The 26,910-nt window shown below is 30.2% G+C and overlaps 1 protein-coding gene and 1 non-coding gene across 2 annotated transcripts in view; both read left to right on the forward strand.

The window, feature by feature from the left end:
• Window positions 1-26,910, forward strand: part of LOC108903370 — an 83,417-nt gene that overhangs the window by 36,066 nt on the left and 20,441 nt on the right. The window lies entirely within an intron of this gene.
• Window positions 22,206-22,346, forward strand: LOC111693125. The gene has a single exon (XR_002763333.1). It is a non-coding gene; the product is annotated as a U4 spliceosomal RNA (small nuclear RNA).

The raw sequence follows: 26,910 nt of genomic DNA on the forward strand, positions 1-26,910 counted from the left end.
ATAGAAAAAGATAAACTACAACGAACCTTTCCAATATTATTGATCAACATTGGTAGAATAGTACATTATACTATAAGGGAGTGAAATGCGTTATTTTGGCAGAGGTGCAATTTGAAGCCCGAGGGCTACAATGCACCGAGGACAAAATAGCATCTCTCCCGAATGGTATATACTATTTTTTCCACGGTCTCATTAACTTAAAAACACATATTTTGTCATTATGAAGTAAGTAGCACCAGAATTATTGTATTCGGATTTGAGCATTTATTTAGTAGTCGTTGAGTTATTGTCATAACTACAAAATAAACAAACAAAAAGAATTGTCAAATTAAGGTGCTAGTTTGGTTTAGTTTAAAGTTTGTTTAGTGCACAATGAATAATTGTGAGTCGGAAGAGATTGTGGAGGCTGCAAATATTGCAATAAGCAATTTGCTGCCTACGAAGTCAAGATCTTTATACGATATAGCCTACAATCGGTTCAAAAAGTGGTGCGCCGAGAAAAATGTTCAAGTATACAGCGAGAATGTTTTGTTGGCATACTTCAGTGAAAATGCAAAGAATTACAAGTCTTCCACATTATGGGCGCAATATTCTATGGTTAAGTCATGCTTGATAATTTACGACAACATAGATATAAGCAAATTCCCCAAGCTGATCGCATTTTTGAAAAGAACCGGTGACGGATATCAAGCGAAAAAATCGAAAATATTGACAAAGGGTGAAATCGACCGTTTTCTATCAAGTGCAGATGACAAAGAATTCTTAATGATTAAGGTAAGATTACTTTTGTTGTTAGGTATTTCAATTATTAAGTATTTTGATTTTTTATAGGTTGGATTAATTCTGGGGATTGCCGGAGCTTGTCGAACTGATGAACTAGTCAATTTAACTGTAGATGATATTGAGGATGTAGGCTCTTCCTTGATTGTAAAAATTCCAAACACTAAGACAAAGATTCCACGAACCTTTGTGGTTACCGATGTGGGAAATATGCTTGAATTGTTTCGAAAATACCTGTCCCTTCGTCCTCCCCACGTCAAGCATAAGCGCCTTTTTTTGTACTACAAAGCAGGAAAATGTAGTTCGCAGCCAGTTGGCAAGAATACCATGGGAAAAATTCCGAGTGTAGTAGCTTCGTATTTAAAATTACCTGATGCTGCATGTTATACTGGTCACTGCTTACGAAGATCTTCAGCGACATTACTGGCAGATGCTGGTGTGGATATCACGACAATAAAGCGTCATGCTGGTTGGAAATCAACGACAGTCGCTGAGGGTTATGTCGAGAACTCCATTGAAAATAAGACCAAAATTGCTAATCAGGTTTTAGTAGGTACCACTACTAGCGCAATCACAAAAACTGTAAATGTAAGCGAAAGTAATATTCCTTCTAATATTAATTTTGAAAATTGTACAAATGTAACATTTAATTTAAATGTCAATAAATAATTTCAATGTTATCTTTTTTTTTGCATGAAAAATGTTCTCCATAATGTAAACTCCCTTGGGAGCATTATACTCCCTTGGGAGTAATCGACTACTTCTGTTTTAATTTTGAAGTCATGGAAACTGATTTCTGCTCCCGACCGTGGAAAAAGATGTTTATACATGGTCGTCACTTCTAATGGATTTACGTCTAGTCAGTCGTTATCTTAATTGTCATAAATTAACTATTCTAATGAAAATCTTTTCTTCGATTTCTACCTTTGATCTGTGTACCTTGATAGTGAATTAAATAAAGAAGTTCTTTGGTATGCAGCAAATAATATACGTTTAACTTTTCCAAATATTCGCAAAATTATCTCTCATTCATGTAAATTGAAGACCTCCCTGTTCAGATACGAAATCAACTCGGACATTTTGAAAATAATGCATACTTTAATTGATTTGGAAGTTTACTTTGATTGTAATTTGTTTTTTCAGATCACGTTAAATATTTGGTTTCATCGGTACGTAAAACATTGAATTTTGTGATTAAATAAGGTCGTGAATTTCGTGATAATGTTGCTCTGCTTTCATCATTTTATGCACATGTCAATTCTAAGCTAGATTATTGGTCTCCTGTTTGGGTTATCATGTGGAACATTCATAAGACAGGCCGTGCAAAAAAACAATATTTGTAGCTCCAGTGATATATTTAATTGTAGCGTACACATTTATATTTTGCTTTTAGAAATGTTAGCAATTTATGATTAACATGTTAATATTATTTGTGTGCCAATGTAGTTAAATATACTGTTTATTTGTAAAAACAAACAAATACACAAACAAATAAATAAATAATTAAAATAATGGCAAAATTATAAATGCTGTTAAAGAAAACTGAATAAAAAGGCACACTATTTATTTCACGAAAAATATTTTGATTTTCAACCAAGTAAACAATTTTAATTGATATAATTGTTGATGAGTTGAAGGTAGGCAGTTATTATTTATATGCTTACATAAACTGATTACTTTCTACACGTTATTGACGAATAAATAATGTCACGTAATACAAATAATGTTAAGGTTACTGTGATAAAAAGTCGTTCGTTGTTTGTAATGTGAAGAATTATTCTGTCTTTTATCAGCATACAAATTGTTTGTCATATGTGAGAAACTTTACAAATTAACACTGATATGCGGATTCTAAATATTTCACATTTACAGAAAGTTAAAAAAAACTACCGGTTATGCTAATGTTTAGCATATCAAAGGGTGTATAATAATGGAGAGTAAAAAGTGGTTACATTCTCCTGTCGGTAATCATGTAAATATCTACAGTGTGTTTCTAATTCAATTCATTGCTCTAAAGTTATATTGTGTAGTTTGCTTTATCTCCAGTAGATATTTAATTTCTGGTCCACCGTTTTCAAAATAATCGCAAAACTTTAGCAAATATAATGGGGTAGTTTTATTTTAAGTACTATTGAAATATAGGGAAAATGTACGCAACATTATTTGTTTTAGTGAAAGTCCATTCTTTTGCTTTTGTCCGTAGTAAACTTTTCAATTACTTTTTCATTAATGTTTGACATTTCCCGCGCCATTGACATTTCAATAGATAGCATTGCAAGTGCTGCAATCAATTTAAAATTTTACAATTAAAAAAACACATAAAAGACAATGTGCGAGTAACAGAATTTTGTACCATCCCATTTTAGAAGGTCGAAGTTGGAGTTTAACAAAAAGTATGAAGATCCGAAGCTGTGTAATTCTTATAAATAATTAAATTACTAATGCCCGTTAGCACCGTAGTGTTTAATCTAGGATTAAGTCTGAACTTGGATTAAAATATAACATTTTGTTTGCACCCTTTCAAATGTATGTATTAATCTAGGATTATTTTAAACCCTCAAATTTGACCGCTTAAAACCGCTTAAACTTGGATTAATGAGAAAATATAAATTGACACTATTGACAGTACTTAGCTGCTAATTATAATTTTTTTAAATAGGCATTTCTTCCTTTTCCTGTGGACTCGGACTGTGGATGAGTGAGTGGTGTTAAGACATCATTGATAGATGTATTGGATAATTTTGATATTCACGAAATTATAGACTTTGGATTTGCCAGACAAATATATATTAGAAATGATCTATTTCATAATCTAGACAATATGACTTTTTTCCGCAGATTTAGGTTGACAAAAGAGACCACATTACATCTGCTAACTTTAATTGAAGAGGAGTTGGAATATCCAAGTGATATATAAGTTACGAACACGTCGGCATGAACACGATGCAACTGGCAATCAGAATTTTGGAGTTATAAAAAGCTTTTATTCTTAACATGATTTTGTATTTCTGGGTATAATAATGTCTCTCCTATCCAACAATTCTATGCTTGTGCTGGTCATTTGTCTGCTATTGCAGACATTTCAGGGATGGACATATCAACAGTGTCCAGAATAATTGTACGAGTATCAATTGCAATAGCTCGTCTTTATCAGAGATACTTAAAAATGCCATCCCAGAAGAAATAGTTATGCCCGTTTGCACCGTTTAGAATTTAAGCCAAGTTCAACTGAACTTGGTTTAATTTTAAAACTAGGTTTTAATAATCAGTTTTTGCACCATTTACTGCCGATTGTAGATTAAATTAAACTGGGCTTTAGGAATACTGTTTAGGGATTTTATTATGCTGCTAACTTATGTCCAGTTATGTTAGGAAAAAATATGTCAGTCACATTCTCAAACCAAAATCTTAATATGAGTACACTGTCGATATGTCCATCCCTGAAAAGTCTGCAATGGCAGACAAATGACCAGCACAAGCATAGAACCAATTGTTGGACAGGAGATACACTATTATTCCCAGAAATACAAAATCATATTAAGAATAAAAGCTTTTTATAACTCCAACATTCTGCTTGCCAGTTGCATCGTGTTCATGCCGACGTGTTCGTAACTTATATATCACTTGGATATTCCAACTCCTCTTCAATTAAAGTTAGCAGATGTAATGTGGTCTCTTTTGTCAACCTAAATCTGCGGAAAAAAGTCATATTGTCTAGATTATGAAATAGATCATTTCTAATATATATTTGTCTGGCAAATCCAAAGTCTATAATTTCGTGAATATCAAAATTATCCAATACATCTATCAATGATGTCTTAACACCACTCACTCATCCACAGTCCGAGTCCACAGGAAAAGGAAGAAATGCCTATTTAAAAAAATTATAACTAACTGCTAAGTACTGTCAATAGTGTCAATTTTCTCATTAATCCAATAGACCAGGCGGTATCTGTTTTGGCTCGGGTGAATCGTATATCCACGGAAATTTTTGGCTTTTGGGCTTTCAAATATCACTAGAAATAAAAATTTTTCTATGCGCATAAAAAAAAGCGTGGGCTTAACTTTTGATGGCACAATATGTTAAAAAATTGGAAAAATGTCATATTTTTCTTCCTATTTAATTATTTATCTTTTTAAGAGTTGATTTTAGGCAAAATGGAAGAGGAAAAAATGTTTGTAATTAAATTTTTTATAATACATAGCTGGTTACAAATCGAATGAATCATGATTATTATGGTAAAAATCGAAAAAATCACAAAAATGGGGTTAAAAAACAATACTTTTTATGGAATTTTTTTGGTGTATTTAAATTGGGTGTAGGACCTTTATACTTGGCTCAAGAAAACTTCATGTTATGTAGAATCATCACACCAAATTTCATCAAAATCGGTTCGATAGATTTTGCATAATAATTTTGCAATCCAGATTAAAAAAAAATTGCAAATTTTCAAAATTTTGCACAGCAAAAACCAAGGCCCTTAGATACTTGAAAATTTAATCACATATAGAAGGGCTCTCAAGCTTTCAAACTTTTTTTGAAAAATTCGAATCCGTCAATTAGGAGAGCTCTGGCGCTTGTTTAAACATTGGTCGAATTTTTGTACTTATAAACAATTAGAACTTTGTGAATATTCAATCAAATCAAATTTTTTAAAGCAGGTTTTAAAAGTTCTTGGAAAGACGCTTCTTTAAAAAAAAACAGATCGATTGATCAATTAGTTACGTAGTTATAGACGATTCAATTTCGAGCAGGCCGAAGCGGCCGCGCTCTCTGCTTCCCCCACCACCACCACCCGTACGATTTTATTGAATTTCTCGCTTGCATAAATAACTTTAAACACGTTTTAAAGTAGGTTGCCAATGAAGAAAAGTATTGTAATCTTAGACCTGGTAAGTACTCGGAATACCAAAGGTATTTTTCGAAAAATTAGCCCGGATGTCCCAGTACATTTAGTGTAAATGACGGCTATAACTACGTAACTAATTGATCAATCGATCTGTTTTTTTTTAAAAAAGCGTCTTTCCAAGAACTTTTAAAACCTGCTTTAAAAAATTTGATTTGATTGAATATTCACAAAGTTCTAATTGTTTATAAGTACAAAAATTCGACCAATGTTTAAACAAGCGCCAGAGCTCTCCTAATTGACGGATTCGAATTTTTCAAAAAAAGTTTGAAAGCCTGAGAGCCCTTCTATATGTGATTAAATTTTCAAGTATCTAAGGGCCTTGGTTTTTGCTGTGCAAAATTTTGAAAATTTGCAATTTTTTTTTAATCTGGATTGCAAAATTATTATGCAAAATCTATCGAACCGATTTTGATGAAATTTGGTGTGATGATTCTACATAACATGAAGTTTTCTTGAGCCAAGTATAAAGGTCCTACACCCAATTTAAATACACCAAAAAAATTCCCTAAAAAGTATTGTTTTTTAACCCCATTTTTGTGATTTTTTCGATTTTTACCATAATAATCATGATTCATTCGATTTGTAACCAGTCATGTATTGTAAAAAATTTAATTACAAACATTTTTTTCCTCTTCCATTTTCGCCTAAAATCAACTCTTAAAAAGATACATAATTAAATAGGAAGAAAAATATGACATTTTTCCAATTTTTTTAACATATTGTGCCGCCAAAAGTTAAGCCCACGTTTTTTTTATGCGCATAGAAAAATGTTCATTTCTAGTGATATTTGAAAGCCAAAAAGTCAAAAATCTCCGTGGATATACGATTCACCCAAATATGGCTTTTTGAAACAGATACCGTCTGGACTACAAGTTTAAGCGGTCAAATTTTAGGGTTTAAATTAATCCTAGATTAATACATAGATTTGAAACGGTGCAAACAAAATGTTATATTTTAATCCAAGTTCAGACTTAATACTGGATTAAACACTACGGTGCAAACGGGCATTAGTGTGCAACATGAGTTCTATACAATTGCATCATTTCCTAGGGTGTTAGGTGCCTTTGATGGTACTCATATTAAAATTTTGGTTTGAAAATTTGACTTTGACATATTTTTTTCCGAACATAACTGGACATAAGTTAGCGGCATAATAAAATCCCTAAACAGTATTCCTAAAGCCCAGTTTAATTTAATCTACAATCGGCAGTAAGTGGTTCTAAAGCTGATTATTAAAACCTAGTTTTAAAATTAAACCAAATTCAGTTGAACTTGGCTTAAATTCTAAACGGTGCAAACGGGCATAAGAAATATCTGTTATATTGAAAATATAAGAATTGACCTAAAATTCTGATATATAAATTTTCTTTGCTAATTAATTTAATGACAATTGAGTGAAAAACTTCAAATATATCAGATTAGTATGACATTAATTCATGTTCACATAGGGTGTGTCTTTATATTATATATGAATCAATTCATTCTTACATATTACATCAGGGATTAGAGTCAATAATTACGTTCCCACTAATAAATAATACAGTAGATCCCTGGAAAAATATTAGCGTACTTGCCTACCCATGTAAGTATAAAAGTATTATGTAAAAAAACATTTCTTTAATATCTATGTGAGAAATGACCTTTATATATTAGTCTGAAGCTATTAATGATAATATGGCTACCGCATAAGTCTTTTGAGTGTCGTGAAAAGATTATTATTTTGTAAGGAAGTTTATCGGGTACGGAGGTACGTCTAAAAGTCTAACGAGAGTTTCTGTACATTCGCTAGTGACTAAAGTAGTAAGCCTTTAGATTTGGCAACACTGCACTTGGCTGGCTTTGTTTGGATGCCTAATCTTGAAATATACACCATATGTCACACCTGCGAATTTCAAATAATACGCTACGTCGAGAACCGCGGCGTTGCCGCTATCACGCATATGGGCGTTAAGTTAATCAACAACAGCAGATTGAAGAAGAATTATTATAAATTATGTATCTTACAAGTACCTAATCGATTTTTACGAGCTGTCATACTTAGATATCGGTTTCCTATTTTCTACAAGTTGCTGTAAAAACTGTTTGTCAATTGCTGCGCATTCTAAAGTGGAAAGACCAAAGAAATCTGCATTCTCATAAGACTCTGTACTAAATCGTGAAAAATTATTTTATTAATATCTCGTCTCTTAGGTACCCAAACTAGTCATAATTTATTTGAGGATTTTCTTCATGTTAATAAGTTTATATTAATTTTTTTTATGAATATTTGTTCATCAATTCCAAATCAGATAAACCCCCTTAAGGGGTAATACGAAGAGTCACACTACGCATTAAGGGGCGCTTCTTAAGAGGGCTTTACAGCAAATAGACAATCAGCAATACATTTTTATAGATTTTATTACACTGTTTGGCTAAAATATGAATTAATGCACAAATAACTGACTTTCATCCATTTCAACGCATATTTTCTATAAAATGGACTTAGTTTGAACCTAAAATTACTTTTTAATTTAAAGACATATGTAATTTACTATGCCACTTGTTCAAAAGCAGCAAACTACAAATTTCTTTACAACAAAAAGTAATTTGAGTTTCAAACTAATTCCATTTTATAGAAAATCTGCGTTAGAATGGAGGAAAGTCTGTTATTTGTGCATTAATTCATATTTATTCAAACTATGTAATAAAATCTATAAAAATGTATTGCTGGTTGCCTATTTGCTATATAGTCCTCTTACTGGTTACAACTTTCATCCCATCTAAACTAACTTAAGTTGATAACTAATAGTTATTATTATTATATAGTTATTCCTTTTACTGATATTAACAATTCTGATGACTGGAAGATAACAGCACTTTTACATGACAATAAAATTAAGGAAATAGTATTTTATATTCAATTTTCTACATAATTACAATTAAAGTACCAATACCTAAAGATGCTATAAATTCAGTCAGTAAATTGAAAACATTCTAATTACTTGAAAGACACAAAATTTCTTATTCAATTTAAATTATTATATTAATTAATAAATAATTATACCAAATTATAATTATAGAAATATCTAAGACGGCCCTGCCTTTGAATTATCAAGTAGCTGTTACGTGGATAAAGCATAACATCTCGAATTCAAGGTTAACCGACATTCCTAGGTCAGGTAAAAGTGTTTCATAGCTTCCACGATAGACCGGAGAAAGAAACTGAAAGTGACTTGGACTAATATAGCTTTACTATATTAATTTCGCTCTGGCTTCACATGGTCATTAAGTTGTATAACAGTATTGTTTTGTTTTGCAAAAAGTTCGTCTTTAATAATTATTATTGTGTTGAAACAGGGAAGCAATTTTTTTACGATGGATTATAAGTGTTACATCCGCTATTCATATTTTGTTTATATTTTGCATGATGTAGCTGCAGAGTTAATAATTAACAATGTAGACGTTGTCAAGAAAAATTTGAGTTTTAACTGTGTAAAAACGTATTATCACAACAACTTCCTTATTTTTTTTTGTGGTATAATTTGCGTCATTGCTAATTACTGGTCTTGGTGTTGATGGACATCTTTAAGTGAGGCAATTATGGTATGCATTTACTTGAATACATTAAATTATAAAGGCCATATATCATGCATCCCAGAAAATTGCCAACAGATATAGCTTTGTCAGTAACTAGGTAAAGTATGACGAGAGATCCTTGCAAATTCTTTAAACCACTTACTGAAGGCGAAAAGTGGACGTACATATATTATGAAATTTGTTTTTATTAATAAATAAATACTGAATATTAATGAGATAAAGAAAGCAAAAACTTCTAAAAAATCACGTCATACCATGATCGTTCAATAACTTGAAGTTGAAAGTTTGTTGAATATACAAGATGTTACAGAAATTATGCGACAAACTATGAGGAGTAGTTTCTAGTCTCTTGACTAAGAGAACATAAAAATAAATAATTGTACACAGTACAAAGTAAGATATGATACAGAATGGTCAATTATCTGCTGAAAAACATATACTTTCTAAACTTGGTAGAGTGCGGTCATCGCAAATAATTAAAAATCTACAAATAAAATTTGAACTCTTGAAGCGATTTGAAATGTTTAAAATGCCAAAACCTGAATTAAAGGCAGACATTCGGAGAGTTATCAACGAAATTCAACCGCAATTTGCGAAAGCGTGATACAGAATTTTCTTAAAAGAAGTCGTGGATGCCAAATGAGTCGTGGGAGACAACTGTCCGATATCAATTATCAATTTTTGCAGTAGAACATCATACTCTCGTATACCTATACTATAGTTTAAAATTTTGCATGTATATATTACACTTACATTTCGTTGGAGATGATTTTTCGAACATCGTCTTGATTTTTTGTCTTTTGCTAATGAACCATGACGAAGAAACTCTAAACTCTTCAACGACAAATAAATACGATCTACGAAAAAAAAGTTCAATACAAAATTTTTGGTTTTTGGGTTACAAGCCTTCAAAGTTGTCAAAAGTAAAACTAATTTAATTAATAACTTCATAACCTTTTTACAAATCGTCTTAAAATTTGGCACATTTATTTGGACTATCATGGCGCATTATTTCTTAAAGCTTTAGTCAAATCGATATACTGGGTGATATTTTTCTCCGGTTACATCTCCCTTTTAGCGGTCAAAACTTTTACAGTGGTCTTCTTTTCTTAAAACGGAGAGCAACATTGAAAAAAATGTGCATTGAGAAAATCGCCTACAGAAAGTCATTCTTGAGAAAAATGCCATTATTTGCAGATCTGTACGTTTCGGTTTGCGTAGCAGTGTCACAGATTTAAAACTTTGAGTTTAGTAGGCGATGGAAACAAGATGTTGATTGCTGTGGCTATCAGGTAATGTCATTATTGTCGTGTTTCTTTAGGATTCTCACCACTCCACAATAGTAAGCGAGTAATAAAAATTATTAAATACATATGTGGATACTACCTTCCAAGCAATTTATTCAACAAAGGTTAATTATTTAATGCTAGGTAGATAGAGTTTGTTAAAAATTTCCAAATAAATTTTCGTCACTTTTACGTTGACTAACTATCTCACACTATTTTCATTCATTTTACCAAGCTGCTATGTGACCATCTTCTCTCATCCCGTATGCAAATAATGCTCACGTGATATTGTATTAAAATGGAGGAAAGATTATTGTGAATTAAATAATTCTCTGCAATATCCCATCGATATTTACGTGTTGTTGTTATGCAACAATGATACATGCTTATTATTTAATAGAAAATGATCCGGTTTCAAAATTCAGTTGTAGTAATATTTAATTACTAAGCTGTCAATATAAAGCTCATGAAAGCGACTGGTATTTTATTTAATATTTATTTAATAAATATATCTTATATTGCCTAACTCATTATGATTTGTGTCATTTATTATAATCCATCTAAAAAATTCCTAAGTTTGAAATATTTTCAATTATTTCAAGGAGTATCATAATAATTAATATTTTGCTAATTTTAAATAGTTACAGATACTTCGGTTTTTCTGTTCCACATCACTGATTTTAATTTCGTAAATGTTATGAAAAATGTATTTGAATAACTTGGTTTTTTATTTGAGGCCATTTAGTAAATAGGTGCCTATAATTTATGACGGAACGTGACAACTGATTCGAAAATGTTCTTCATGTTAAATCACGAATGTAATTAATTCATCCTTCAAGTTGGCTCTTAAACTGCTAACGAAATGTGAGTACTTTTATATACTTACTGCTATTGCCAATAAGTAAAACCAAATCAGTCAAGGCTGCGCAAGAAAAAATATGTAAAAGGTTTATAAGAACCGAAGTTTTTTGCTCTTTCGATCCAAATGAAAATTAATTTCTTCACGATAAAAAGCAGTTTTTTTTAACATTATTCGCCTCTATTACGAAAAAGATATAGACAAGTATTGAGTATATAATTATACTGGCCATGACAGACTAAATAGTGATGCTTTCTAACTGTATACGTTGGTATAACGTTGGACCTTTTACATAAAATTGATGAGTATGATCAGCCGTTATAATAAATAATCAAGCGTGTAGAAGATGCTGAATGAGCCAAAACCCATAAAATCTTGTTTGGAGAAGTCAAAAGTACACTGAAAGAAATGGGCTTATTAAACTATTTCTCTAGAATAATGTGTATGGCGCATATTAAAACTTTTATAACAAATATACAACTTTTATTAAAAAAATCACTCATGTCCATACTCATTATTCTATGAGTTTAACTGGAAGGTACTTAATACACCTTATGCATCTATGAAATAAAGGTTATAATGAATTACTTATACTTTGTTATGTGTTATAGATTTTATGTTCCAATTGTGTAGTAGGGAAGATTTGTTGTATAAAGACCAGTATCCGAATTTGTATATAACAATAGTATTAACAGAATTATTCGTTCTTATACTGAATATGTTTCCGTTTTTAACGTGTGAAACGCGTCTTATAATGGTTAAGTGATCGTCACCTCTCGGTGAATAATCTGTTATGATCGTAAAATTTCCGACAGTCCGCTGTGCAGTAAAGAAACATATTTTGTGGGATACATGATCATATCGCGTTGTGTGAAATAGAAAATTATGTAAGTATCTAACTGTTTTATGGCTTGTAATTGTTTTGATTTTTCAAATGTAAATCTTGATTAAATCTTAAAAATTATTATCTTGTATGCCTTATTAGAATCCGCTGATGTTAAGTTTTACATAAGATGGAGGAACAGAAGGCTAACAGTGACAAAGAAGAGCATGGGTATAAAGTCGATCAACCAGAGGAAATAGAATTAGAAGAAAAGAAGCTCAACCTTTCAGGGGATGCTTCATTCTTAAGGTGGAAGAGTTATTGTGCAAATTCTCATGTAACACAAGAAAATACGGGTGCATCGTTACTAAGAAAATAAACTAGAGAGTTCTGGGAGCGATTTGTCATCATTTTTAATACTTAAATGTATGTTTTATGTTTACATTAGTACCTTAGCTTGTAATTATTACAGTTATCCAATAAAATTTGTAAAAACTTAATGTCATATGTTTTTAACTCATACACAGTATACAACAGTGTAATACATTTATTATTATAAAACTTATAACCAGTACTAGATATTCTAATAACCATATGGAACACTTTAATAACAGTTATTGCTATCATTTCGTAAAGGGTATAAAAAACGTTGTATACTAGTTATACAATAATTTAATAAAGAATACGGTTTATAGACACTATACAACTGTGTTAGCAATACGCGTTTTATAGCCAATATTTACCTGTTTATCTGTCACATATAGTATACAATGGTCTTATAATGGCATATAGAATTCTAATAAAGAATAAAGCGCATTTCTTTCAGTGTAAAGACAATTAGACTACAAGCCAATCGGAAATTTTCAAGGGGTCATTTGATCCATCATTAATTACTTATAAATCAATACTACCACATATAACAACAACTTTAGAAACTATGCTCGAAATTTTGGCCCTGGTTTTGATGATTTAGTGCAGTACGGCATTTAATTTGAACCAACATCACATTCATAAATTTTAATTCTATTTTATAAAAAATGCCATTTTTGGCCATGCCATACATTTTTCATGAAACATGTGCTTACTATAGGAAAATTAATTTCCCTCTGAAAAGTAGGATTTCACTGTGAAAAGTTTTTGTACGGCATTAATATCTTTTGTTAATACTGATAACAATAATCAACAAAAACAAAATGCCGTACAAAAAAATGATTCTAAATGGCTTGAAATATATTTTTACAAATAGGTATTACTTGCAAGAATTGATTTTATTTTAACTACTATTTTCTCCTTAATACAAATTATTTACTACTGTACGGCCTTTCTATAATAAGACTTACAAAATCATATAGAAATATTTTTCAGACATATTTGTCTATACAGGAGTGAGTGCTTTGTGTAATTATGTATTTAACAATAAATCAAAATTTTATACCAACATGGAAATTCATGAAATCAATACACGACAAAAAAATGAATACCATATACCATTTATGAGACTGCAGCTCACCATGAAATCACCATACTGTCTGGGCCTTAAGGTATTTAATAAATTACCTAATAATGTAAAGACCTGTTGTACTGTTGAACTTTTTTAAAAAGAAACTAAAATCGTACCTAATTGATATGTGTCCGTATTCTTTAGATGAGTACTTTAGATTTTAATAGACTGCGATTTTGTTTTTTTTTTATGTGAACTATATGTGATCTAATGTGTTGTTAATTTATTTAATTTAGGTTATAAGTTATGTGTGACAAATTCTCATACAGTGTAAAACTGTCTATTAGAAAATATATTATTATTATTATTAGAAACTCCGGATGCAAACCCATATATTCTGACCCTTATGGTTTCCGATCATTGAAAAATGGTCGGCATTGTTGCTACGACATTATTTTTAAGTAATATGCCGTTAAAAGATCATAGGTCGATATAATAATTATTAATTTTATAAATTTGAAATGTTTATATAGGTATTAATTTTTTTTTCACAAGTACATGAGTAAACTTTTTTAAAAATCCAAAAAAATATTATTAAAAAATCAATAAAAAATCTGCATTCGAATATTTAAAAAAAAATTTGGAATTATTTTTATTTTAAAATTACAATTACCGCTTCGAGATTCTAGCTGGTCATCGAAACATCTTCTTTCTCTGTCTCTTTTTTCTTTTCGGCGTGTAGATTTTTGTGTGGTTTTATTCATGTTTATAACCGACAATCTTAAAGTTGTTTTTGTAACAAATGCACTTTTAAATTACCTATTTTTACTAATTTTAAACATACATATATTGTATGTCAATGGCTTCATCACAATTTTTGCACAAATAAATTGTTCAAACAATTGTAACAGAAATTACAAATATGCAAATGCGAGGGTACTGGTACTTCAAAACATATATTATATCGCTGTTTTAAATGTAAGTATTTATAGAGGAATTCTCATGAATATTAAGTAAAAATTAATTGTTTATTATTATATTTATTTAAAAATAATACATTCGTGTACGTCATTAAATTTCTAAATTTCTCAAAATATTTTCTCGATTTTCTATATACAATTTTCTTTTTAAAGACAATGCTATCATAATTTCTATGGTATAAATTAAATTTCTCTTGAAATTAGGATAAAACTCATTTTGGACTTACACAGTTTCGGAGAATTGTTCCAACAAATATGTACGGCATTGCAATTTTCATTCTTTATGTTATATATCTGATGAAAATTTGTAAATGCCGTATAGTTGTTAATGACCTAAAAATGTAGCAAAAATTTAATAAAAAATATATCATCTATGTAAAATCCACTAGTTAAAAATGTACGGCATCGGTATTATTTTATTTTTTTTACTTATGAAAAGTCAATTGCAGCCATAATATTTTTAATATAACATATTTAGTTTATAACAAGGAATTTTCAAAATATTGTAAATATACACAATATATTTATTTGTTTTTTAATTCGAATTTTTAATTTGTACCATTAATTATATTATAATCGGCCATGATTAAATTTTCACAATATATTTATTTGTTTTTTTAATTCGAATTTTTAATTTGTACCATTAATTATATTATAACCGGCCATGATTTAGTACGATAGTTTTTGGTTATATTTTATCAAAAAAGTGGTTACCGTACAGGAATTAATTATCTTATCGAAAAAAAAAAAAATAAAACTTAATTCCGGTATTGCTATTTTTGTACGGCATTAGGTCGAAGTTCATTTTTTTTTGTATAACCTATATACTTTCGAATGCCGTACAAAAATATTTTGCCGAAAACCACCCCCCCCCTCCACTGAGCCAAATCGTTAATGCACAATTGCCGTTTTGAAGTGTTTGGTGCATCGTCTTCGTCATATCCGGGCAGAATATCGCGCAGAAGGAAGTTTGTTGCACGATAATGCGCCATCTACCGATCGACACTTGTGACCGATTTTTTGACCATTTTAAATGCAAGTCACTCCCCGTATTCGCCGTGTGACTTTTACCTTTTCGGAAAAATGCCGATGAAAGGAAATCGTTTTGTAGACGTAGGAACCATCCAAAAGGCTTGTATCGACATCCTGAATGATATCCCTGCCAATGATCTAAAACACTCATTCGACATACTTTTAGACCGTGCAAGATACTGTATTGAGGAAAGGGACTAATTTGAATAAAATTAATCGGTTTTGTCAAAAAAACTTTTTGTTGTTCTTATTTTTGAAGTTTTGTTTACTTTGGAATGCACTTTGTAGTTTGAATGTGCAATACATAGAACCATCTATCAAGTGGTACATGATTTCATAGAACAAAAGGTTAAAGGATAAACAATAGATATACCTACTCCATCTGTCTTTCTCAGATTGGAGACTACATTATTAACCTTAACATTAAATCTATCTGTACCTCAACAACACTAGTTTTTTGCTCCCATCTAAATGATTTAATGCACTACTGAGAAACTGAAGACGACTTATATAGCTACAGTTACTATTTTTCTTATATTTGTGCTAGATTATTTAGAACTAAACAATCATCAAACAGTTTCAAATTACTCCCAAAGCAGTACCAATAGGACAATATATTCGTACTAAAATAATCTTCTTTCTCTATAATTTTGTAAAAAGGACAGTAATAAATATCCATTTTGTAAATAAATTACACAGTCCACGATGCTGAAAACCTTTCCCTGATGTAAGAAAGGTAATTGTTTTCTTGATTTCTGTGCAACTTACTTTAATTATAGGGGAGAGATCGATTATACCGAACATTCACCAAACTGAAATTATCTAACGTCAACTAAATGCAACGGCATTATTTATCTCTTCCTACATTCTACTCTTAAAAAACTGAATGTTTTATACTGTACAGGAGTAACTATGCTTCAGTATTACACTTTTATACGTAACTTTTTTACCAGTAATCAGGAAATAATGTTCTTGAGGGTTTGGCATATGAAAGATTTAAATTGAGCGTGAAATGTTTTGTCTGGTGTTTCCATGAAAAACTGCAATAATAAATTTGCATCAAAATCTTTGAAAAATGTACAGTGGAAAGTTTCATTTTTTTGATAAGAATATTATTTTTATTTAGAAAATTCTGTACATTTAGATATCAAAATATTTGTTTTGCATATCACTGAAGATCAAATCTGCGAAAACATTATTTTTGACCTTTCTTTACACCAAGCCACTTAAGTTTTGAATTTTTAATGGCGTGCCTACTTACATATGATTTACATAGGTAAATCTGCAAGGTTCAATTGCTGCCGGATACGTTTAATTCTAATATAAACTCTTTTAATTACAGCATCAGGTATGCACGACTGAGATAATGAAATAACTTTAATTGATACAATTTTCATATTAAGTAGGTATATATTTCAAATATATAACATAATGAATGGACATACATATACAGGGTGATTCAGAACTTATCCAAAAAAAAAAAATTCTGAATGTACAGGGGACTCTTTCAAATACAATTTTGTAAAGAAAAAATCAAAAATGGCATTTCGAAAATGATTTAAAAATACTCTTCTGCAGGGCACTGGAAACTGGTCCACTGTAAAACCTAACCTCGCACAATGCGACCGTTACGGCGGCAGTGATAAAAACGGACAAAAACTTGAAAGAATTTCGCAAGGAAAGAGTAGGTACCAAATTGTTATCTCTTCAAGGTTAAGTTTTAGCCTGTGTGTGAAAGACCACCATTATCTAACTTTTGTAAACACTTCTTTATATGGTCATGTTTGGTAAGAAGTAAACTGATAGGGTAAAGGAATACACTAGGTAACGCCCCTGTGAACGGAACAAAACTGAATGCCCGGGAAGCAACTGCATCATTCAATTGATGAAACAACCACAGCCCGTGTGGTTTTTCTATTATTATTATTATTGTTATTATTGTTTTGATAGAAAAGGAGTGAACAGATTGCTAGGGTTGACAGTGTAGGACCGTTAGTCCCTATTTTATAACTTGTAGAACAGCTCCTGTATTTGTAATAAATTGTGCCACGTCACCCGTGTATTATTTCGATGGAATGGAGCAAATTAATTCCCATTTCCACCAAGCGTTTCCGACATATATGATGGCCTAAATGCTTTTTCTGTGAATGTCACATTTTTTTGCTTTTTAATATAGTTTGAAAGGTTCATTTTAAATTAATTTTACTGAATTAACAAATAAAATGTTACTATAAATCCAAAATATGTAAATAATACTAAATTATAATCTTTATATCCAGAATTCTTAATAAACGGACAGACAGAAAATGATTAATTGAAAGTAAGGCTTGATTTTAGTACTCTTAAATAAAAGTATATAATAAAACTAAATCCTTTACTAAATTTACATATTTTAAATAGTTTTTTTTTTTAAATGATACAAGTTGCAAAAATATCTATTATAGCAAACATATTAATATAATACCAACTAGTCTATAGATATATAACCTTTTCTTAAAAATATGCAATAAGGAACATCCATTTAAAAGGGGATGGTAAATATCATTTGTTTCTGCGACATTTAAAAAATTTTTCGAGATATCTTATATACAGGATGTCCCAGACCGCACGTCTACCCCTTCTAAAATCCAAAGTATGAATGTGAAAAATGGTTCAGATGAAAGTTATTGGTCTCCAAGGGGCACATATTATCGTGACCTTGCCTATGACCTTGAAAGTAATTTTCAAGGTCATTTTAAGGTCATTTCAAGGTCATTTCAAGGTTACTTAACTTAGTTTTTATTAATGGAAACCCTTATTTTCAACCCTAGATTCGAAAAGAGCGGAAAATTCTACATTCAGATAATGTATCAAGTGCGGGGTCCATTTGACCCCCAAGGTCACGTGAAGGTAATTTTTTTACTGTATATGGATTCTTTTTGTTTCTAGGTATTTTTTCAACGGTACTACATAAAGACCGCTTTATCATATTTTTTATGTTATTATGTCATTATCTTATTTTACACATTAATTGTAATAGAAAAAAAAAATTGACCTTCACGTGACCTTGGGGGTCAAATGGACCTCGCACGTGATATATCATCGGAACGTAGAATTTTCCGCTCTTTCCGAATCCGGGGTTGAAAATAAGGGTTTCCATTAAAAAAAACTAAGTCGACCTTGAAATGACGTTGTAAATGACCTTCAAGGTCACAGACAAGGTCACGACCCCCCATATACCCCTTGGAGACCAGTAACTTTCATTTGAACCATTTTTCACATAACCATGTACTTTGGATTTTAGAAGAGGTGGACGAGTAGTCTGGGACACCCTGGATAAATATTATTTTGAATTTAGTTTTGCAGTATTATTCGATTCCCACATGTTGCGTAAGGAGTAGGTAGTTTTAGGGAGAGATTATCGCTATTTCACTTCCAACTTTTATTTTTCCCTTATTCTAAAAATTTGTAAAAATGTGTGAACATGTGATTGATGGTGAAAAATTTATTAATTCGGTATAAATGCAGTTCCGTATATAATTACGAATTTCTGAAAAATTAAACAGAATTAAATATATCTATATTAGCCTTGGGATCAACATTTCTAAAATTCTTGTAGAAAGGGATAAAAATAATCAGTCAATATGAGTCAAGATGTCAATAAGATATCTTTAAAGATTTTTAAGATATAGCAACGGATATTATACATTTAATTGCTTTCCTTTTTTATTTTTAATGTATCATGTATAATATCCTGACAATATCGGAAGGGAAATTGTAGACCTGTGTAATTAAGTGCATATTCAGCATAAAATACTAGAATGTAAAAAATTTGTTTGTTTTCTTTTAATAAAGTGATATTAAACAAAACTCTTATTTTGAAAGAACTTTTGAGAGCTCTGCGTATCATTTGAAACACATTGTTGCGCCCATACAAACTTTATTTTCTATCAGAAATAGTTTTGAATTTGAAACACACACATTTTTAAAATAAGTGCATTAATAACATCAATTTTGCCATCTTACTTGGCTACATACTTGTGATTGTTTATTATCTTTAAAACTCGATTATATTAAGTTTCTTCATATCAGAGAAATCTGTTCAATTAGGTTAAATAAGAGACTACTATAGCTTTTATTGTGGCTGTAAAATATATTCAAGGCTAAACAGATCGTTTTATTTTATGATCTGAAGGTACACGCATAAGTGATGTTCTTGTTTTGAATTACAACACTTTACGTACTATTACTATTCAAGGCTGACTAAATAAATTTGCAGTTTGAGTATTATTTTTAATATCCAGTTGTCGGCAATGTGACACTAAAAATACATCATTTTAAAACTGATTGCAACTGTACTCCTGGATTAAAAGTACTGTTTTATCCCTGATTCCAGAGAGCAAGTGACATTTTTAGTCTCTCCTATGACAAAACCAAAAAACATTTACCACAATATCATTAATTAAAAATAAGATAAATTTTTAATTATTGTTACTGGAAAGTTTTCTTATTTGTTATAATTTTTCGAGAGCAATGATTTTTTCAGACTGGCTGTCTTTCATGCAAAACATTTTCCAAAAAAGTTCGGCGTTTTCTTTATATAAACAAGATTAATAGTTAATATATCCCAAAACGTGTATCAATTTTGATAAATATTTTTAAACTGGTTTAGAAGGTATTTAAAAACAAAATCATTGAAATTTGTGATTTTTTGTACCCGAGGTTAATGAACGAACATTATACTCAAGATTAAGAGATGCATTTTTAGTTCCTTGATAAATTTATAACATTCGCTTTGTTGAATATCAAGAGAAATATATACTTATAAAAATTAAAACTTATAGGATCGATTTAAATATGGTATTTATTTGTTATATAGCTGATATATTTGAAATCAATACTGTACAATATAGTATTAAAAGACTAAAGTTCCATTTTTTCGTATCTACTCCCTGATATTAGGTAAAACTGTAATAAAAATGCTTCACGTAATTCAGAACTAAAATGTTTTTATGGATCTTCTAAAACACCAAGTATTAAGGGCTGTAATAGTTATAAATAACTGGCATTATGTACAATACTGTGTTATTATGTTATTATATTTGCGATTATTTGTTTGAAATCGGAATTAGTTATGTTAGTTATGGTATGTCGTAAATTATAGCACAATTCTACAATCGAACGTAAATACTTAAACTCTAATTGTACCCTTAAATTGCCTTACAACCATTTACGCACACATATCTTAGCTGACTGTATAATTATCAATTTGGTTTTAACGACCAAGTAGGAAATCAGTTGCCGGTATTTAGCAACGGATTAATTGAAACTAATTAAATGTCAGCTGTTGGCATGCTCGACAAAAGTTAACTACCTACCATTTTACAGTAAGCGATCAACAATGTCAAGTTCAACTTTAAAATAAAGCGAGTAAACAAATTGTCCTTTATGCAATCAAAGCATCATTAAACGCTGAAATTACTTACATCTTACATACTTGACATGCATATTAGGTAATGCTTCATGTTCTTCTAAAAAGGAACGTATGCGAATTAAAGACCATGTGGATGTGAAACGCAGGCATTTGATATTGCCCAATAGTTTTACTATCTCGCTTGCCGCAATTTTTGCTGGATTGATTTTCAGAAAACAATGTGTAATAAATACTAATAAAGGATGTGTTCTCAAGTAGACATAATTAAAAAAGTTTCTTTAGTTGTTATTGTTAAGATCATACTGGAGAATGAATTAACATAAGTAATACTTTTTTTCCCTTTTGACTATCTGCTTAGTTCCTAAAATAAACCAGTCATCAGCTTGCGTAACTAGGACTAGGCATATAGTGTCTCAGGGACGTTTCAATTTTATTTTTCAGTTTTTTATTTTCAAAACTTTATTTTCAAATTTTTCAAAGTTACATTGACATATGTTGTAAAACCCAGGTACTATATTGTGGAGTTAAATATACGATGAAGGGTAAAACCAATACGGTACACCTTTGCCCATATTTCACTTTGTGCTGTAACCGTGAGTTATATTCATTGTTACCAGAAGAAATAATATACGAGTATTGACGACAAAATGTTTTTATTACTTGGGAACTTTCACATTATAATTAATGTGCCGCATTCTGTTATCTGTTAATAAACCTGTTATGTAGGACACGCATCACTTACACATCTTTAACCTTATTTAAAATAATGTTTCTTTAGATATTATGAAATAATCCATAAACATATTGATTGATAACTATACACTGAATGTTTCTTAAATGCCACCGTCAAATAATGATTGAATGGCTTCGGTTAGAAACATTTGTTTATTTAAATTTTAACGTGCATCCATGTCTCACGCAGCTTTCTAAATGCTTAATAACGCAGATAAAAATCATTGACTGACGAAAATTGAAAAATAACACCATTTGACATTAGCATTTAGGAAATTAATTTGAGTGAAGACCTTAAGAGGGCGCCACTTGCATCTCACGAGTTATGGGCAACACATATCTTACAAAGTCTGTGTGAAACGCTCGAGTCATCAGCTTTGCGCAGTGGCGATATCGTAACCGATGAGGTCAATCCGAGGTGCGATTATTGCTAGTTGAAAACTTTAACCAATACCCCGCCAAGTGCACGTGAAATACCGTGCGCTACGGCAATTTTTGGAAACCCCCGAGGGGGTTGAAAAGGTAACAAAACAAAAATTCATGAAGGACCTAATTTTTTATGTCTGCCCTTGATCCATCATTAATAGCTGGGTTGGGTTGGATTTTGTATGTTGTGAGTGATGATTAACCAGCCCTTTTATATAAACAATATAGAGGGGCTGGTTAATCATCGCACATTAAAATTTATCAAATATTTATGAATATATCACATTAATTCATTAATCATCGCACATTAAAATTTATCAAATATTTATGAATATATCACATTGAAAATTTATTGAATTTTAAGTGAAGTATGGGGTTAAATCACTTGCTTAAGATATATTTTGTCTTTAGAAGAAATAGTTGTTCGATATCGAAATATAGGAAAATAAAGTAAAGTGGTAATGAATGATGATGATTTATCTAATAATGATATTAAGATGTAACTACAGCGTTAACCAATGATTGAGAATGGGATATGCGTGTTACAATTTATATCTTGTCTTTAGGATTTGGTAACTGAAGAAGTGTTTTTCTTGAATTAATGCTATAAAATAAACAATATAACATTTATGAGTTCATTTAAACTTTTAAAATATTCTTAAATGTATCGTTTTAAATGTGAACTGATAGATTAGATTTTGGAATAGATCCAGACGTTAAGTAACATTTTTTTTCATTTGAATTTAACAAGACGAAAATCAATGTGGCAGGAACTATAACCCATGGATGAAAAAAATATGATGGTGCAGAGGTTATTTATATGAGGTATTATCTTCTTTTTAGACTGAAACTTGTTGCGGGTAGTAGGGGGAGAGAAGGAATGTGGCACTGTCGCGCATGATGTAAAAGAATAGTTTTCAAATTGCTTTAATACGGGTTATAAAGGACACACGGCGTATCGTATCTGAATTCGTTCAATCATTTGATGGCTTATTTTACAGAACTTATTGAACTGTTATTAGTAAGACATTTAAAAAGCAGCATTGTCCCCAGTTTTATTATTTGGCACAGACATATCTGATTACATTAATTTAACGAAAATAATGTAAATGGAATGGAAATAAACTACCATTGACGCCGAACTGGTTTCGAAATGTTCCTTAATTGGTTGGTAAATATAATATTTATTGAAGATATATTAAGCCGATAAAATGTGAGTGATGACAGCGGAGAAAATTGACAATAGCAGAGAAATAATTAAAATTAATTAAGTGTACGTTTGTCTTTTTCAAAATGAAATAATTACTTGACAGATAGTTAAGGTTAATAAATTTTAGTTCATATAATTAGGTGTAAATTTTTTCTGTATTTTGTTCAGAAAGTTCAGAAAGTCAAAAAAATCGTGTTCGTAATTTTATATACATATATTCGTAATCATATCAAGCTTATATATGTAATATACAAAAATATACAAGAATTATTGTTCTTTTTTTACAGAGGTTTTAATAATATTTGCTTAGCATCCTGCTTAATAATCTATTTGATTTTAGTTATTTTTCGCACTCATAATTATTGGTAATTGCGCATAGATGTGCATTTTTACACTTAGGTATCTCTACTCAGGAAATGATTTGGATTGGCTTTTTTAACTTTAACAGAAACTGATACAAATGGATTTAGCATGGCACTGTTATGTTTGGTACATCCATATAAGGATTGAAGAAGCCATCATAATTTATAATTTAATTTCTTATGTAAGAAGTTATACAACAGAATACGCTAAGCTAAGCTTAAAAGACAAATAACTAACCGGATGTATCAAATCTGAGAATCATTGCAATGGATCATCAGCAACCAAGATGATTATAACGATTAATGCGCAAATCCAGTTTTTCAATTACCACTTCATAAACTTTTTATTTTTTTTATTAAGATTGTATCATTATGTTGTAAATAAGGTAATAAATAAAAGTCGGATTCGTATTTCTTTTTTTGTATTCCCGTTTCTTTTAACTTAACTATGAGATATTCATAAGAGAGTATTTTCACATGTTTAGTAGAAAATTCCACTGACATAAGGAAAATGATAGACTCGTCTTCAATAGTAAGGAAAATAGAAAGCACATATTAATTTTAAAAGGACAACAAATGGGGAAATGAAAAATGTATTAGACCTTCCAAATTTGCGAGTAGTTACGTTATTTTTTAACATCAAGTTACTATTTCATTTCTAAAACCTTTGACATCGTAAAACAACTTTTTGAAACTGTTCGTATAAAATACTGTAACTTTTGTTAATTTTGACTAGTTTTCAACTCTTTAGTTGACGTACGTCAGTTCTTGTGAGATATAGGCTGTCCACACAATTCACAAATTTCAATGGCATATTTTTGGCAATCCACTTTATAGTACTGGACTATTACTACTATTTTTTTCTACACCTCGATGACTGAGTTGTACCAAGCACTAATAAAAACATCTTTCGTTTTATATAACAACGCATCGAATATACCAAAAGTGAAATATGTTGGAAGAAAACGATTGTTTAGTTTGTCGACTACCGAGCCTTTGTCCGACACTTCTTATGACCACATCTTTTCTATTAAAACAGATAAATTTGTGAATCGATAGACTCAATATCGCTGTAATACAAATTGTGCTATCTAAATATGTGAATATGTGGGATATTCAATTTAAAAACTAAAAATCTAAACGTATGAATATGATGAAAAGGTGCCAAAACTTGTATTTTTCTTTCGAGTATATTACTTCCTCTTATTTGAAGCCTTGTTGCATGTTAGTGAACTAGAACATATCATTAGACATAAGATACAATAAATTTAGTCATATACTTTTTTATTCTGAAATTTGAAAATTACTTTTAATTGGTTTGTTGGAAATATTTCCCGAGGATTGGGTATCATTAAATAACTTTGGGTATTATTAAATAACTTTCACATTCTACTGGAGCGAATTAGGCAATACATTGCGCATATTTCTGAAATTTATTATTTTATTATGGAAATTCATTTACAGAACATATTTTTGAAAAGTTGCTGTAATTAACTTTAACAACCATATATTTATAATGCTTCAGCTAAATCATTATAAAAGTTCAATACAATTATGAAAATAACCGATTTGTGATAGGCACATAAATCAACCTTGGACCAAATTTTTATTCAGGCTATAAATAAACATTGTTTGGTTTAAAATCATCGATATAATTGATATTTAGAGGTATTTTATTAATTTATATTAAGTAGTTGATGTAAATTATGTAAATTATCAAATGAACAAATTGGCTGAGACTACACTATATTTGGGATCCGTATTAGAAACAAGTTAAGAAATATATAATGTTAATTTATAAGTTTACAATTTTTCTAATCTAGTATACTTTCTACAGATAGACTAAACCTGCGTTTCTTTTCATACGTCCAGGATATATAAATTTTTCAAGGTTTTATTAATTTTTGAGAAATATTCTAAAAAACTCAAACTTTTGTTTTTGAAATATCATTTTCCTCCCTTTTCATCCATGACGCATATCTCCTAAAAAATTGTAATTATAATTATAGTCACCTGATGTCTCATTGTAAAGAGATTTTCATTCTCTAGTTGGCAATACAATTTTTTAATTTAACCAATTGATTACCGAGTAAATTAGTTTTTGGGTCCTAGTTATATTAAGTGGATTTTGGAATGGAATCTGGATCCGGAGTTCTAATGAAGAGTTTAATCAATTTTTTTTCATAAAAATGCCGCACGCAATAAAGCAAAAAAGTCAAAAGTTCTTTTTCACATATCCACGTGACATCTTTTTGATATAAACATTTTTGCGTCATGGACATATGGACAGGTTTGGGAGAACGAACTGAGGGGAAATTTATTAAACAAAAATTAAAAACAAGTCGAAGTGTTTCAGATTTTTCTCCAACTATCGCAATAACTTGGAAAATTAATGTATGTTCTATGTATACAGGGTATTTCAGAAAAAGCTCCCGTAAATACAGGGGGTGATTGTTAGTGACTGTAGTTAGTAATGACTAATTACAGTCACTGAAATTTTGATATGAAGTTAATTAGAGTTTAAAATATTACTAAGAATTGTATGCGTTGTTTATGAGACATGCATCATTTTGACATAAGCCTACTTTGAGAAAAGTCACTTATTTGATACACCGTAATATGGTAAGAGTTTAATTAAAAGCCTTTTTCCTCGAAAACCGTCCACATTAGCACGTTCTAACAAGAGTACATTATTTTTAGACAATACAATTGTACATTAAAAATTGGAGCCCGAATGGTAAAAAACCTAACCTTAAAAAAAATAGAACTTAAAATGTAATAGGAGTGTAGCATAACTAGGGCCCTCTATGAAATATCCAAAAAATAATAAGACAAGCGTATTTGGCATCCTTAAAAACCCCGGAATACCAAATTTCATAAAAATAATTCGTACTGTTTAGCAACTTTCGTAAAAATTCTATTTAAAAAATTTTATTTTGTCGCTCTTTATTTCGAAAACAAGAGAAGATAGTCATATAGTTCATGAGACAAAAAATTCTTATTTTTTTTTGTACTATCACCCCATGTATTTACGGGACGTCTTTCTGAAGCACTCTGTATATTATGTATGTGCCAGGGAG

The sequence above is a fragment of the Anoplophora glabripennis genome, unplaced genomic scaffold (genome assembly GCF_000390285.2).
Source record: "Anoplophora glabripennis isolate ALB-LARVAE unplaced genomic scaffold, Agla_2.0 scaffold75, whole genome shotgun sequence".
In the NCBI taxonomy this organism is placed as follows: domain Eukaryota; kingdom Metazoa; phylum Arthropoda; class Insecta; order Coleoptera; family Cerambycidae; genus Anoplophora; species Anoplophora glabripennis.